Source organism: Phocoena phocoena, chromosome 11 (genome assembly GCF_963924675.1).
Source record: "Phocoena phocoena chromosome 11, mPhoPho1.1, whole genome shotgun sequence".
Classification (NCBI taxonomy): Eukaryota; Metazoa; Chordata; class Mammalia; order Artiodactyla; family Phocoenidae; genus Phocoena; species Phocoena phocoena.
This window is the reverse complement of record NC_089229.1, coordinates 21,974,082-21,992,367: the sequence shown is the minus strand read 5'-3', so window position 1 is coordinate 21,992,367 and position 18,286 is coordinate 21,974,082. Positions and strand designations below refer to the sequence as shown.

Sequence of the window (18,286 nt, the reverse complement as noted above, 5' to 3'; positions counted from 1 at the left end):
ATATACAGAATGCCAACAAACACATGAAAGAATGCTCAACATCATTAATCATTAGGGAAATGCAAATCAAAACTACAATGAGATATCATCTCACACTAGTCAGAATGGCCATCATCAAAAAATCTAGAAACAATAAATGCTGGAGAGGGTGTGGAGAAAAGAGAACACTCTTGCACTGCTGGTGGGAATGTGAATTGGTATAGCCACTATGGAGAACAGTTTGGAGGTTCCTTAAAAAACTACAAATAGAACTACCATATGACCCAGCAATCCCACTACTGGGCATATACCCTGAGAAAACCATAATTCAAAAATAGTCATGTACCAAAATGTTCATTGCAGCTCTATTTACAATAGCCTGGAGATGGAAACAACCTAAGTGCCCATCATCGAATGAATGGATAAAGAAGATGTGGCACATATATACAATGGAATAGTACTCAGCCATCAAAAGAAACGAAATTGAGCTATTTGTAATGAGGTGGATAGACCTAGAGTCTGTCATACACAGTGAAGTCAGAAAGAGAAAGTCAAATACCATATGATAACACATATATATGGAATTTAAGAAAAAAATATGTCATGAAGAACCTAGGGGTAAGACAGGAATAAAGACACAGACCTACTGGTGAATGGACTTGAGGATATGGGGAGGGCGAAGGGTGAGCTGTGACAAAGCGAGAGAGAGGCATGGACATATATACACTACCAAACGTAAGGTAGATAGCTAGTGGGAAGCAGCCACATAGCACAGGGATATCAGCTCGGTGCTTTGTGACTGCCTGGAGGGGTGGGATAGGGAGGGTGGGAGGGAGGGAGACGCAAGAGGGAAGAGATATGGGAACATATGTATATGTATATCTGATTCACTTTGTTATAAAGCAGAAACCAATACACCATTGTAAAGCAATTATACCCCAATAAAGATGTTTTAAAAAAAAATTACAGTGGAAGAAGTAGATTCATATGACCAAGTTATTCTAAACATATTTAAAATCTTTCAAATAACTGAATTGCGTTTAACAATAATTTTCCTTTAATATTTATATCCACACTGACAAAATTGTTTCATCACTTTTAGAATAACTGATTTGATTTGATATAAAATATTTTCAGTTTCAAAACTATGTCTGCCCAGTTTAGGTAAGTTCTCTCCTGACTCAGCATTATTAACAGAAAGTCAAAGGGGTATTACATAAATTTAAATTACAAGCTTGGATCCTACTAAAAATAGTTTTAAGATGTTTTGTTGGACATTTAATTCTGATTTTAAGCAAGTAATTTCCACAGGTTCTTTGAATGTTGAGGGCAAATTTCTTATCAAATTTACTGTGCGTTTGCTGAATGTACCTCATTATTTTACACTTAATTTATCTTTACATTTTTTTTAGACAACAAACGCTTTTTCAGTTTGCTGTGCCATGGCAAATTACAGTTGCCAGCATCATGAAATTTGTGACATACTATATTCCAGTCTCTATTTCTTTTCTTTACTTCACCAGACATTGAAGTACAAGGTGAAAAAGAAGATGAGATGAGGGGAATGGGGAAGCCCTGGTCATTTTAGGAAAGCCCCAGGCCTTTCTTGGTCTACTGGAACTCATGCCTCCTAGCCCTCTGAAACTGTATGACTGCATGGAGAGGACCTAGAAGTTTCTAAAGCTGATTAACAATGAAAAGACAGTCTTTGCTTGCAGATAACTGCACTCTCTATGAATGGTTACAATAATATACAGCTAGTGGGAAGCAGCTGAATAGCACAGGGAGATCAGCTTGGTGTTTTGTGACCACCTAGAGGGGTCAGATAGGGAGGGTGGGAGGGAGACGCAAGAGGGAGGAGATATGGGGATATATGTATATGTATAGCTGATTCACTATGTTATAAAGCAGAAACTAACACACCATTGTAAAGCAATTATACTCCAATAAAGATGTTAAAAAAAAAAAGAAAGTTGCAAACTAATGGGTATGTATGATTCTATTTTGGTAAATATGAACAAAATGTATATGTATATATATATTTGTGCTTTTCCATGCTAGTATGTGTAAGGAGACAGTTAAAGGATATAGACTGAGCTGTTAGCATTGTTTAAATGAAGGTGGGTTAGGAAGTGGGAACAATAAGGTCAGGTGAAATGGGCGAAATGATTAGGATTCCTTTATAAAATTATGTATTGTATTATAGGCTTTAATTCAGTAGTACAGCATATATTTCTTTTATAATTTGTAAGCCACCCAATAAAGGGGGATAAAAACTTTTCAAATATAATGATTTACATTTTTTATTGTTGATTCCTAATTTCATTACACTATAATCTGAGATTGGGGCCTGATTCCCTGATGTGTTGAGACTGCCTCTGTGACCTAGTAAACGGTCAATTTTTCTAAGTGTTTATGTTGGCGTGAGAAGACGAATGTATTGTCTATTGATGGGTACAGAGTTCTAGATATCAAATCAAGCTTGTTAATTGTATTATTCAACAGTCTACATTTTTATGTTTCTTCATTTCTCAATATTCTGAAATATGGTAATATTAAAATCTTACACAAATTGTGAATTTCAGTTTTTATTAAAAGTCCTATCAATTTTGGCTTCTAATATTTCAAGGCAAGGCTTTGTGTGAAAAAATTTATGACTTTAACCTTCTTGGTATTGTGTTTTACCCTTTTGTTGTTATACTGTACCTCTATTTAACTCTTTTGTTTTTAACTTTCAACTATATTTTGGTTGATAATATTGCTTCAATGTCTTTCTTTAGGTTGGTTTTGCTTGATCTTTTGCTTTATTAACCCCAGTTGTATCATTTTCATTTAGATTTGACTCCTGTAAAAAACACACAGTAAGATTTTTTTAATTACATCCAATATGACCATCTTTGTCTTTCATTAATTATTTTCTATTTTGAATTTTTGGTTCACCAGGGTTACTCTTTGCTTTACTTATTTTTTCCAGATTTAGAGACTTTATAATTAACAAAGATTCCTTTATTCTTTTATTTTCCATTATTGGTTTGGAAGATATAAAAATATGTTTCTAATTTTTAGTGGTTTCTCTTAAAATTTTTACTGGAAATGCTTTTAACAAACAAAAAAAAAATTCAAAAGTCATTAAATGTATTTGTTTCTCTAGCTCTTTAGTGCACTTTTCTTACTCTCTGGGGGAAATTTAACACCCTAGCTACACTTCAGCAGTAGGCCTGACTTCTGGCTCCCACTTCAGGTGAAGCATTTTTTAGATTCCATTACCCTGAGGGATACAATCTCCCTACAGACCCTTCCCATTGCTGGGCCCAGTCACCAGCTGGTCTGCCATTTAGATTCCACTTTCTATTTTGTGTTTCTGATCTGATTGAGCATGGAGATATTGTCTTTTTCAGCACAGCCAAAATTTATAATTTTCTCATTATATATTTTATCCTTCATCATTGTTTTGATACACTGGAAAATTGGGGAAGGGTCACTTTAAAATAAATCTGACAGATCTTGCCAAGTTGACAGGTCATATTATACTTATATGATCAGAAAAACATATAATTTATTTAAAAATCAATACAATACAAACGTATATATGCCAGATGTTCATTCTCAATTATGGAAAAGCTGTGCACAGCAACAACAACAAAACAAAGTGGGAAAGGAATAAACCAGAATGTTAACATTAGTTTCTCTGATAGGTAGGATTCGGGGAAAATACTTTTCTTGCACAAAATTACTAAAATAATTTATTTAATTTTATGATGAGAACATAAACTTATTTTTAAAAAGCTACTAGAAGAAAAAGTAAGCATTGTATTAGTGGCTATGTTGAAAATTTTTATATTATACTAAAAAATAACAACAATCCAACAGGATTTCCTAAGGCAAACAATTAGTTAAAAGATATTCAAAATGAGCTTATCTGTTCAGAAAAATTTCTGTGTTGCTATGTCTCAGAATTTAGATGAATCACATTTTTCCACACTCAGTTACAGTAATCAAAGTATGCTTCACCTGATATGATGATCCAGGAACCTCATTCTTGCCTTGGACAATGTCTGCTTAGTACTTTTCAATTTTCTATGGAAAGAAATGCTAGCTAGTTCACTTCTCTTGACTTGTTTGTGGCACAGGTTTTAGCATTCCATTATTCTCATTTCATTTCCTCTATTCACAGGTGAGAGACACTAGATGACTATTTGGTAATGAATTGAATGGTTCTATAGAAATTAAAAGCATAGAAAGCCTATGTGATTAAATGGCACCTGCAGTTTCTTCTCTGGGTTCTGTGTATAAAGAACAGAATAGGATCTCCTACAGAGAATGAATGTGGCCAACTCTGGCAGTAAAATATATAACTCTGGATGCAATAATGGTCTATTTGAGTCCTTTTGACTCCCAGTATCTAGAATACTTTGAGCTTTTATTTAGCAATATATTATAGATAAAACCTCTCCTATTATTTCATGTCTAATATGTTTTCTTTTTCTTCATGTCTCATACACCTAAGGACCTGGAAAATAGTAAGTTCTCAATAAATAGTTGTGGAACAAATGAATAAATAAATGAATGAATCTTACAAAAATAGACAGTTCTAAACAGTGCTTTGCAGCACTGGGGAAGAGCTATGAATAATAAACACGCTGACAGTCACAGTGAATTCTCATCTCTTTCAACAAATTATTCATCTGTTTTGATGCAGTTTCCTCTACTGCAATAGGAGATATGATGATAAACATAATGAAATGATAGACCTGGAAATTTTTAGTGCATTAATTCTTGACTGAGATTAAATAAAATTACTTTTAACTCTCTACTCTTAACTATTCAAACTTAGTCTGTCAATACCCAAAAGTAATACAAAAGAAGAAGCTATTTCTGTCTTTTCCATTTGTTATCAATTACTTCTGAGAGACCAACAGAAAAACAAAACAATTTATTATGAGTTTCTCAGATTTATGTATTGTAATACAAATGTAAAATGTAATATATTGGATAAAATCTAGCATAAAATATATTAATGTAAAATGGTTACTTTTTAAATGTATAATGTGACTGTAGTTGGGTGGCAGTTAATTTTGCTAATGTTACTTAATTAGGAGTGTAGGAGTCCCTAAAGAGAGAACAAGCAGTCTTAGTGTAATATTACATTAATAACACAGCCTCTATGGAAAAGACTATAAAATGAATTAGTGAGCTTGCCAGTAGATGAATTTGACATGTCTAGACAGTATAGGGAGAAAAAAAAAAGATTTTAAATATAAGACTATAAGCATTATACAAGATTTCTTTAAGACTATAATTTTAGTATAATGTTATTTCCAACTTAATGCTATATGTAGAAGCTGCTAAACAGAACATTAATAAGGGAGTCCATGAAATAACAGCTTAATCATCAGAGTGGATTGAAACTGCACAATTGTAAATTCCCATGAGCTATAATAATATTTTCTCTTTTACAAGCATTGAGAATAACTCTCGTCAAGTGTTCAACCAGTCCACCAAACAAGATAATCTAAATTAAAATATTCTGAATATGAGCAAAACCATAGGTTAAAAACCAATCTTTAACAGATAAAGGTTTATTGCAAGGAAGTTTCAGTATTTTATAGACAGTATCCATCCTTAGCCTATTCAACTTTCTTTCATCAAAGATGGAAATCACCTACATATTTAACATTAACTAGATAAATGGGAATTGTTTTGACATGAGCTACTTTAACTTTCTAGATGATTAAGCTATTTTTAATTTTCTAATTATAAAAACAGTATGTGTTAACTGTAGGAAGTTTGGACAATAAAAAAGGGTATGAAAAAAATTAAAATTACATGTTATCCTAGCATCTAGAGATAGTAAAATGACTATGATATCTTCCTGGTCTTTTTCTTTTCCATGCACATACACATAATATTAGTTTGCAACCAAATTTGTATCAAATGGTAAATAGACATTCATTCATTCAACAGCTATTTATTCAGGGGCAACTATGTACCATTATAAAAATTTGAGTAAGTAGATATTATTTGAAAACATTATTTTTAATGATTTTATCCTTTTATCATTATTACTTAGGCATTCACTTGTTTTGACTTTGGGGTTGTCTCTAATTCATCCACTTATTTTAGACTGATTAGAACCTTCCTCAGTACCACTTCACAGATGGGCACAATATAGCTCTATCACAAACCACTAAACAAGTTTCCAACTCTTTCTACTGAAAGGAAAAATTCAAGATTTATCCTGCAAATCAAAAAAAAAAAAAAAACAACTCAAAATCACGTGTTTAACTAAATAAATAATTAATGAACTGTGAATGCGGTTAAGAATATGATCTCTAGAGTAAAATATCCTGTATGCAAAGTCCAGCACTGCCATTTTCTAAAAAGCTCCAAGCTTTTCTGTGCCTTGTTTTCCTTTCTGCAAAATAGTAATGATAAAACTACTTACTTCATACATAGCTTAAGATTAAATAAGTTAATATGCATAAAATAAGTAGTCAATAACATTAGCTATTATTATTTTTTCATTAATATTTACTGAGTGCCTTTTATGTGGCAGCGATTTTGCTAGAAACTAGGGTTGCAATTGGAGAACAGGCAAGATTGTAAACTCTACAAGACAAAAAACTAAAACAGATATTACAATAAGTAGCCCCAAAATAATTACATAATCGCAATCAAAACTAAGGGGTCTAGGGCTTCCCTGGTGGCACAATGGTTGAGAGTCCACCTGCCGATGCAGGGGACACGGGTTCATTCCCCGGTCCGGAAAGATCCCACATGCCGCAGAGTGGCTTGGCCCGTGAGCCATGGCCACTGAGCCTGCGCGTCCAGAGCCTGTGCTCTGCAACAGGAGAGGCCACAACAGTGAGAGGCCCACGTACTGCAAAAAAAATAAATAAATAAAAATAAAAACAACTAAGGGGTCTAAAGGAAAATAAAATTAGAAGGTGCTAAAAAAGTAGAAAACAGAGGCATCCATATACATACTTAGTCTGGGGCACAGGTATGTGTGGGTTCCCACAAAGGTGGTTTCCCTGAATAATAATACAAGTTATTTACTTGGGAGAAGGAGAAGGAAAAGGGACAGTAGAAACAGACATTGCTTCAGGCATGTGAAGGCCCACAGATAGAAAGGAGCTGCCCCTATTAAAGAACTAAAAGGAACTAAAGAGGGCCAGTTGGAAAGGTAGAGACTGGTGTGACATGAGGACATTGTGTGAAATGAAAAGGAAGAAAATATATCACCTTATTCAGGGCCTTTTGAACCTTACTAGGGATTTGGGTCATCTTTCTAAGAGCAGTGGCATGTCACTAAGAGAGGAGTGATGCACTCAGATTTGGCTGCAACGTGAATAATAAATTCAAGGAAGGCAAATAGGCAAATGATATTTTATTATTAAAATAATCCAGAAGAGTAATTGGTGATGGTAGAGATTAAGAGAAGCAGATAGATTTGAGAAGTAGTTAGGGATCAACAGTAAGTTACAGAATTACCCTCACCCTACAACCTATTCCAGTTAAAAACCACAAGACTTGGTGACTGATTGAATATGGAAGCTAACGAAGATGCAGATGGAAAGAATGACACACAGCCTTCTGCAATCAGATGAATGATTAAGTCATTTACTAAGAGAAGGAACCGCGCATGAAGAGCAAGTTTGGAAGGAAAGACATAAGTGTAATTTTGGGGTCAAGGTATTTTTGAGACATATAAGTGGAGACATTCAATAGATGGACAGATGGATGAATGGATGGATGGATGAGGCTGGAATTGAGAGGAAGTGGTCTAGACCAGAAATAGTTGGGAGTCTTCAGCATGTTGACTGTAACAGAAGCCATACTATGGATGAGATCACTTAGGAAGAGGGAAAAGTAAATAGAAAAGGAAGGACTTTGAGCCTTGAGGAACTCCCAACTTTTAGAACCTTGCAGAAAAATATCGGCTGTCAATATAGAGAGAGAACAGCATAAGATGAAAATCTCCCTTGGACAGCAAAGGGAAGAAAAGATGTCAAGATGGAGGTGTCACTAACCTGTGAAACGCTGCTGAGAGGTTAAGAAAAATGAGGTTTGAGACATGTCCTTTAGATTTTGTGACATCAAGGTCATTGGTACCTTTAGAAAGCACCTTTCGTCAGCCCCAGTAGCCTAATGGATGAGGCACTGGCCTCCTAGAAAGCACCTTTCAACAGAGCAGTGAGGACTGGAAACCTGACAAGGTGGGCTGAGAAGTGAAAGGTAAGGAAGAAAATGAACATACTAAGAATGTGAAGGGGATAGAGAGAAGAATAGCAGCTGAGGAATCAAGTGGGATCAGGGAACTTTTTAGTTCTTTATTTGTCGCTTTCATTATTAGTTGTTTCTTTTGTTCGTTATTGTTTTTCAAATGAAAAAGACTTAAACAGGGCTTCCCTGGTGGCACAGTGATTGAGAGTCTGCCTGCCGATGCAGGGGACATGGGTTCGTGCCCCGGTCCGGGAAGATCCCACATGCCGCGGAGCGGCTGGGCCCGTGAGCCATGGCCGCTGAGCCTGCGCGTCTGGAGCCTGTGCTCCACAACGGGAGAGGCCACAACAGTGAGAGGCCCGCGTACCACAAAAAAAAAAAAAGACTTAAACAGACTTAAATGTTACTGTGCATGGCCCAGGGAAGAAGGACAATTAAAAACACAGGAGGGTTTCCCTGGCGGCACAGTGGTTAAGAACCTGCCTGCCAATGCAGGGGACACGGGTTCGAGCCCTGGTCCGGGAAGATCCCGCATGCCATGGAGCAACTAAGCCTGTGCGCCACAACTACTGAGCCTGCACTCTAGAGCCCATGAGCCACAACTACTGAGCCCGTGAGCCACAACTACTGAGCCCGGGAGCCACAACTACTGAGCCCGTGTGCCACAACTACTGAAGCCCACGTGCCTAGAGCCATTGCTCTGCAACGTGAGAAGCCACCACAATGAGAAGCCTGCACACCACAATGAAGAGTAGCCCCCGCTTGCCGCAACTAGAGAAAGCCCGCGCACAGCAACCAAGACGCAACGCAGCCAAAAATAAACAAATAAAATAAATAAATTTTTAAAGAACAACAACGAAAACCACAGGAGAGAGAAGGAGTGAATGAAAGGGTCAGATTCCTGGGAAGGTAGAGACATGGAGCACAGAGGTTGGAGCTGACCTTCCATACATAGCATGAGAAAAATACCCTGTATTTTAAACAGGAGGAATAAGCAGGAGAAGGTACAGGGGCAGTTGTACTTGTAGACTTGGTGGAGGACGTTAAACTTCCACCTGATGGCTCTGATTTTCTTTTTTTTTTAACCATTTTTTTTGAAGTTTAGTTAATTTACAGTGTTGTGTTAGATGCAGGTGTATAGCAAAGTGATTCAGTTATGCGTACATATATATATATTTTTTTCATATTCTTTTCCATTATAGGCTATTACAAGATATTGAATACAGTTCCCTGTGCCATACATTAGGTCCTTGTTGCTCCAATTTTCTTTATTAATTAAAATATGAGGTCATCTGCTGAGAATAAGAGACAAGGTAGGATAAAGTATCTGAGGTTTGAGGAGAGTAAAGGAAGAGTGGACAGATGTAGTATGGAGGGCCTGCTTGAATTTGGTGAGCATGAATTTATGAATTAATGAATGTTTACCTCATTATTATACATATTCTGACATTGCAGAGAATCTCTGTTCCACAGGATACCATATATGACATCAGAAAAAGCTTATATCCCCCACATAATCACTTTAATAAGAGTTCACTGTATTTTTAGAAATCTTATGAGTCTATGATTCATGTTATTCATGTATAGAACAAGTAGAATTGGTTTGAGGAAAAAAAGCGATAATGTTCTTTTTGTTTAGGACGTTGTTTTCCAAATAAAACAAACTTCCCCCAATTTGATCGAACTGAGATGACTACATTTTCAAATTAGTTAACTGTCCATATGGATGAAAGAATGGTTAATTTACCAGGATTTCACTGCAGGTACTGCTGCCCTAGTTTTCTCTCTTTGCCCTTCTATAAACTAACACTGGGTTACAAATTTACCACGCAGAGATCTGCCTTAATAAATAGCTAAGACAGCACTGAGCACAGAGACAATGGCAAATAAATAATTGCTGTTTGATAAAAATGGTTCTTATCAGCAAGGCCAGTGTTTGTAAGCTAAAGAATGCTTTCAAGGGGCTTAAAAATAGTTTGCTATCTTAAATGAGTTAAACATACCCACAGAACTCATGTTGACACTACCCACTTGCTTAGCAGAGATAAACATTTGCCCTAGTCCAGTCTGAATTCTTTTAATTTCAAAAATTTGGCATTAGAATTAAGAAAGCTTCACCATTTCAAAAAATATTTTGGTATAAATAAGTTACAGAACCACCCTCACACTACTACCTATTTTAGGATACTGGGGGAGGTGTAGTGAGGTGTGGAGGATTATTCACCACATGACATTTTTGTTTCAGGTTGACCATAGTTCAGTGAGCACATTAGCAAATTGAATAAAGGTAACCGAGACCCACACTATCCTGGCATGGTACTATTGATTGTGTCCTTTTTATCAGAGATCATTTATTTTTATCCAACAGGATTGGAACAGTCTTCACTGGTGTTGCTGTAAATTACTCATTAATCAAAATGGATTTATTGAGCATCCATAGTAAGCAAAGCCCGTACTAAGTGATTCAAAATAACAGGTTGCCTAGTAACCATAAAATGGAAAAATTCCCCTGTGTAATGAAAGGCAGATAAGAAAACACTATCTTTGATGGCACCTGACTATTTCATAAGGGATTTTTCTGCTATCATAGCCATTTTATTTTAAGGGTGATATTCATTCATTCATTCACTCATTTAATGATTCATTCATTTATGTAACTGAGTCACCACTACGATTATGTAAGGTACTTTGCTCAATGCAATAAGGGAAATAAATATGATTCAATACTGAGTAAACATGAGTCTTAGAAAATTTACCAAGCAAGGACTGGACTTCTGTTCATTTTTATTTAATGAGCCTAGTACTAGAGCAATATTATTCTTTATTCCATATAAATCTGTAGTCACTGAGGCATGAGTAAAATGCTCCTTGCAGGAGTATGCTTCATTTTCTGGTTTAATTGTAAAATCTTGTTGAATATAGATTTACTAATAAGTTGCTTTCGTATTTAAATTAAACCAGTTGATATGACAAAAAATTTTTTCTTGTGGTCAGGATGAGACCTGTTTTGTACTAGCTCATCTAGTTAATAAGTAAAAGAGACCACAGAGAGGGAACTAACATCCATACTTAACTGATTTTCTGAGAAAAATACATATTCCATACCCATGAATGACAATGGCAGTTACAGCCAAGACCCTCAGGCTGCACAGCCTCTGAGACAAGCAAGTCCGGGCATGATCTGCCCCTGTAGACCCCAACACCCTAATTCACCTCTCCCATCTAGGTATTGAGTTTGTGTGCTCAGTTATAGCCCCTGTATTTCTTTCTTCAGGCTGCTACTAACCTGGTGTTTAAAACAACAGAAATGTATTTTCTCACAGTTCTAGAGGCTGGAAGTCCAAAATCAAGGTGTTGGCAGAACTAGTTCTTCCTGAGGGTTGTGAAGAAAGGATCTGTTCCAGGCCTCGCTCCTTGGCTTTTACATGGCCATCTTCTCCCCATGTCTCTTCACACTGTCTTCCCTCTTTGCACGTCTCTGTGTCTTCCTTTTTATGAGTCATGTTGGATTACAGCCCACCTAAAGACTTCATTTTAACTTGATGATCTCTATAAAGATCCTGTCTCCAATTCTGCAAATAAGGACCACATTCTGAGGTCCTAGGAGTACTAAGGGTTCCAATATACCCTTATGGTGGGGGGGATGGGGGCACAAATCAACTTATCACCGTCCCTCTAAAGAAATGGTCATTCCCTCCACTCTCTCCATCTCTATCTTTGTCTCTCTCTATTCCTCACTGTCTTTCTTTCTTTCCAGGAAAAGCTTCAGAATGCAGTTCCTGTATGTGTAGAAATCCTCATTTTGTTTGTAAAACTGAGCCAAGTTATCCTGCACAGTTAACCAAAAACTGTAGAATACATACCCTAAGATATAATTCTTTAGTTCCCTTGGCTACTATTTTCCAAATGGCAGAATCCCACGGGGAGAAGGGATGAGCTTCACTCCTACATACCTCTCAGCTTTGTTCCCGCTTCCCCCTCTTCGTTGGCATTGGCTTTCTCCTGGCCATCATCATTTTCTGCTGAGACTGCACATTGATCTCCTAATTAATCCTCCTGCCTCTAGCCTTTGTTCAATCTATCCCCCACACTGTTTCCTGAGAGACCGTTCTAAAACACAAAAATCTATCATGTCCCTCCTTAAAGTCTGTCAGTGGTTTGACTCTGCTATCCAACCTTCAGCATGTCACTTCTTCTTTTATGCATTTTTCCCTAGTCTCATTCTATGCTCTAACCATGCTATATTGGGCATAGTCTGTGAATGCAGTATGTTCTTCCACACATCTGAATTTCTGTACACACTATTCCTTGGCCTAGAGAGCCATATATTTCCCATTCATTCATCTAACTCTTCCTTCTTTGAGGCTCAGATCAGGCACTACCTCCTGTTCTACTCTCCTGGAACACCTTATGCTCACCTCTCTCACTGAACTTATTACCCTTAATTTTAACACTTCTAAGCTCCTAAATATCAGAACGTTTACCTTTCACTCTGTTTCTTCTGAAACATGCAGCATGAGATCTAGAACACCAGAGGCACTCAATAAATGTTTATTAAGTGAGGAACTGTAGGTAGTTACCTACCCAGTTCAGTCTGAGGGCCTCCAAATGACTCATGTGCATCAAGAGAGGTCTTCTCTTCTAGAAGTCCTACCTTTAGATAATAAGGGACTTAGTAACAAAGGGAAAACATCAGTAACTCTAAGAGAAGTCCGTAACTTCCCCTAAGTTCATGAGCTTAATTAGTTGGTCCTAAGAAGGCAAAGCTAAGCATAGCAGAATGAGAGACTTGGAAGTAACTGGATCCAGGCAAAACCTAAGGTACAGGTTAATGGAATCAACAGAAGGAAAAGACGTGAACTGTTTCCTCATCCAGCCAGATGACAGTTATATTGATGCTCCCTTCTACCTGCTATGTTGTTTATGGAGGGGAATTTTGTGAGGTTCACTTGATAAGGTTCCATCTAGAACTGGAACAGAAACTGCTCTGACTCTCATATTCATCCGTATTCCTATCATTAAAAAAAAATTCTCCCATTTTTAATTCTGGACTCCCTCACCCCTAGGATTCACAATCACAGCCCAAAGTACAAAGACCACCAATCATTATAAATTAAGCCTGGGTCAGCTGAGCAAATTGGTTTCTTTTATACTGAATCCAAATGATTGAACACAATTGGGGAAAATTATGTACCCATGCAAATTAACTCTTATCCCACTTAGAAAACAACAATAACAACGAACAATGCAGGCACTGTTGAAGTTTATATTTTCCAAATGTATCTGTAAGAATATCTTTTTACGATATGACTTAGATAACACTTTTCCATAAAGGGGAAGGGGAATTAAATTCCCTCCAGTTAAATATATGCAGGCTCTTGTCTACAATGGAAGCGATGTTGCCTTCTGAAGCTAAGTTATAAAGAGTAACATAGCTTCTGCCTCGTTCTCTTAGGATACTTCCTCTTGGAACACTTTTACATACCATGCTGAAGTCCAAGTAGGCCATTCCAGCCATATGAGTAAGGATCGGTCTTGAGAAGAGATCCTCCAGCCCCCAGTCAAGTTGCCCCAGTTGATACCACTTGGGGCAGAAAGACGCTATCCCTGCCAAGCCCTTCCCGAAATGCAGATTTATAAGCAAAATAAATGCTCAAACATTAAGTGTTGAGGTGGTTTGTTATATAGCAATCAATAAGCAGAACAGATTCTAATACTTGAAAACAGGGTGCTGCCACAATAAAAATTTAAAATACATGGCACTAATTTTGTGAATGAGGCAGCAGGCAAAAGCTGGAAGAGCCTCAAAATGAGTGCTTGTGAAAGGCTAAAGGCCAAGGAGAGGATTCGTGGAAGTCTAAAAAGCTATGAGAAAGCTGTTGCTGAAGGCTTAAATAGGACAGCAAATGTAATAATTGGAACCTAAAGGCAGGGAGTCATTTATAAAGTAGAGGAAAGTTTGGTGACATTGACTTCTGCAATAACACTGAGAAAAGAAACTGAACCAAATGAACTCTATGATCTAGCTGAAGAGATTTCCAGGCAGAATATTTAAAGTCAACCCAGCTTCATCTGGCTGCCCACGATAACATGCCAGTAGAGAGAGGAACTAAAGAATGACCCACTAAATACAAAGAGGCCAGAAATTTCTGGGTACAAAACCAAAACGGGTTTCTCATTTCTAGCTGCTCCAAATGGCAAACAATCCTCAAAGAAATAAGGCCAATGACCAAATGTGGGTGAGATACAAGATCATATGTTAAGACCTAAGAAAGATCTCAGGTAGTGCCACGTAGAAACTTTAAGCCAGACAAAAGACCGTCTAAGGATTTAAGGGCATGCCTCATAGATCCTCCTTGTTTAATAACAGGGTTCCTAAGAACCTCAAGGACATTGTCTCACAGAATTCTTATAAATAGCACAAGGCAGAGAAAAACTTATCTGAAATATAATTTTTTGTCTAATGGAGTATAAATTGAAACACAGGAAGTCCACAAAGTTTTAAAAGAAAGTAGATCAGTAGATTATCTCTGTAATATAAAATGAAAAGAGATAATAAAAAATGAAAAGAGGTCTTTTGACCCCTAATATTCTATAGACAGTAAGTAAGTGAGAAAGATACTCAGCTGTAAACATGGTTTACTTTTTATGGAAAAAGAAGAATGACTTGGAGGGTGGAACCGAGAGCCACAGAAACCAATCACTACTCCATTGTACTAAGCCTTAATCAAGTAACTGTGCTTGATTAGATTCAGAATTCCCACAGACTAGTGATGGCTGCATGCCCTATTTTCCCTGTGTTTGAATGGGAGTGTCAATTGTGGTTTTCCTATGCCTTTCCCACTCTTATATGTTATGGGACAGGAGACTGGTAACTTGTCTCTTTAGTTCACAGGTCATCATTGCCAAGAGCAAAGGTAGTCAAGGACCTATACCATAAGAACTGCACCAGGACGACTCACACATGCCTGAACCTAGTCTGGGAGTTCATGCAGTAACGAGCTGATGTTTGGGAATCCTGAAGGAAAAAATGAGTGTAATTTGGATAGGAAAAGGATATAAATCATTGTGACCAGAGGGCAGACTGTAGAGGATTATATTTTCCAAAAGTGACAGCAAAAATATCTGCCATCTTATATTCCTCAAAATACCTTCAAGCTTATCTTTTATTTGTAATAGCATGGTCATTTTATAGTCTGTATCTGATAATTCCAGTATTTGAAGTCTTTCAGGTGTGTATCTGTTCGTTCTTATTTCTGTTGATTCTTGTTTGGGGATCTTTTTCTTTTAGGCTTAATCTTTGTAAACTGATCATTTTAATTGCAAAAGTATTTATAGGAATTATTTGGGGCCTAGGAAGATAATACATTCCTCTCTAGACGTTTACATTTGCTTCTGCTTGATGACTGAGGGTATTACTTTAAACTAAATTCATGGACTGATGTTTTTTAGACCACATGGATGATACGTTTTGGGTGCAAACCTGTGTGAGGACCAGCTCATGGTTACAGCTCCTCAGGAATTTCTCCCCTTGTTCTGCTCACAACAAATCATCTTTTCAGACCTTGCAGTCTCCTCAGAATGAAGGTTATGAGGCAGGACTACTTCTGATGACTGTGAGGGTGTAGCCCCTGTACTCCTAGCTCTATGGAGGAAGGATTTCCTGTTAGAATCCTCATGCTGAGCAGGCACAGAGATTTGTTTTCTGCACACAAATCCATAGAAGACTTGAGCACCAAAGTTCAACAGCAGGTTCAGCAAATTCCCTCAGGACAAAAGTGGCTTTAATGCTCCACTGGCTTCCCACCTTCACCAATGTACTGACTGATTATTTCTTACTAATATACTGATAAAAAGAAGTTCCTAATTTAAATGTTATTCGCTTTACATAATCTTCCTGTCACCTTTTTGATGCTTTTAAGTTTTCCTTTTCTGTATTTTTATCCAGCACGTTTATTGGTTTTCAGCAGGAGAGTTTTTCTCCTATTAGCCTATTAGCCTTGTTACCCGGGTCCATGTCTTTTTCATCCCTGTATCCTCAGCATGCAAAGCAATGCCTGGCATGTGAAGGAACTCAATTCGTTTTTGATTGTTTAATGAATACACAATGCTTTCATTCCTGCTTCCACCAACCCTAACTTAACACCCTTACCCCCATTCCCTAATTAAGGCTCTTTTAAATTTTCATACATATATACCGTCCATTTTCCTACATTAACTGAGCTTTGCCCCTGATTTCCCCACTATTTTCCCCTGTGACCTCTCCTACAGAAGATCTTTCATTCAACTCACATTCTTATCATCTCTCAGCACTGTCTTCACTCTCCATGATTGCTTCTGAATCACTCACTATTCTACCTTCATCCGAAATCTGCTGCTCATCTGATGATTATGCCATCCTATTATAACATACTTTTTCTGATTTTATTGTTATCATATGTGGACTTCCAGGCATATCTCCACATTTCTTGCTGATTTCAGTACTTGGTTCACACTTTCTATTCCACTTTATCTCCTAATATAATGCAGCAGCATTAACTAACATAGACAGTATTTAAGAGTACAAGTGGACAACACAAGTTCAAGTCCCAGAACCATCCGCTGTTAACATATAACCTTGGGAGGTTACCTAATATTTTGGTGCCTCACTTTCCTCACTGTGAATTGGGAATAATGGCATTATTACCTTACAGCATTGTAAGGATTATGTGAAATAATGTATATAAAGCACTTATAATAGTATCTGGCACACAGTAACTGCTCAGTAAACTATTTTCATGATTATGCTCTTACCTCATCCTAAAATATTCTTTCTGCATGCTTATGATTCATATAACACCCTGGCCTCAATGCTTCTCAAAAATCTACTTGTTCACTTCTATAAAATACCATAGCCTATTACTTAGAATGGTATTTCTGAATTTTACTTTAACCCTTCTCAACATCTAGCTCTTCTTTTCAGTCAATAACTTTTTACAGTACTCAGAAATTGAACCCATATGGAAGTACCTATTTTCCTTGTATTCATAATGTTCTATCTTCTCTTCTCTCTGAGAGAAGCAATGTCTGTGTTTTCTTAGACTAGCTCAGTCTTAATTTCTACCTATTCAGTTCTCTCTATTTACTCTTTGTCTTCAATCTCTTGCTCTCCACCAGCAAATTCCTCCAACTTGTAAACCTGACCAAGTCTTACTTATCCTAAACTAAACTATCCATTTCTCCTTCATACCACTTTCTTTTCATGTTAGCATCATATCTCTTCTTCTAATCCTCTTCAAAGGGTAACCTGTATTCTCCACTCCCATTTCCTTATTTTGCATTTCCGAGTGTCTCACTGCTAACTTTCAGAAATCTGGTTTTATCACATCACTTCTTAAACTTACTATTCAAAGATAGGCAGCAATTGGATTATCAAACCAAAAAAAAAAAAAAAAAAAAATAGCCTCTCCTCAGAACTTCTCCTACCAACTTCTTTGCAGCTTTGAATATGCTGACCACCCACTTGAAGGTTTCCTCCCTCATTAGCTTTCATGTTAACTACTGCGCATTCTTTCTTAGAGGCAGTGGCAAAGGAACAGAATGCAAACATGATGGTAGTCAAAAACTCATGTTCAAGCAAAGGGCCCCCAATGTATAGATCTTAAATAAGACACTTAGCTCCAATCTCCTTATCAGTAAAATAGGCATAATATTTGTTTGCCTTGCTCACCAGTTTATAATGCAAAAAATAAAACAATGGATCTGAAAATACCACAAAAGAGATAAAATACACAAAGTAGCTGAGTATGCTTTGATAACCTGTAAGCAGATAGGATGCAGGAAAGTATATTGAAAGACTCTTGCTACCAAATTTGCTATGAACTCTAAAGGACCCAATGTTTTGTACCTGACCTAGAAGGTTTTTCACTGTTAAAATGTTTCAGTGTCTTCACCATGACAGAACCATCTCCATGAGGGTCTTGTCAAGAAGTTAAGAGACTTCACATCAAAAATGCTCTAACTTACCTGGACTCACTTCAAAATGCAAAAAAATAAAAGTAAAAATCATTGTGACTATATCGGGGCACTTTCATTTTTTAAA

General features: G+C 37.0%; 1 protein-coding gene across 3 annotated transcripts in view; it reads right to left on the bottom strand.

The window, feature by feature from the left end:
- The window catches only part of ANKS1B (ankyrin repeat and sterile alpha motif domain containing 1B), a 1,192,652-nt gene that overhangs the window by 733,529 nt on the left and 440,837 nt on the right, over positions 1-18,286 (bottom strand). The window lies entirely within an intron of this gene.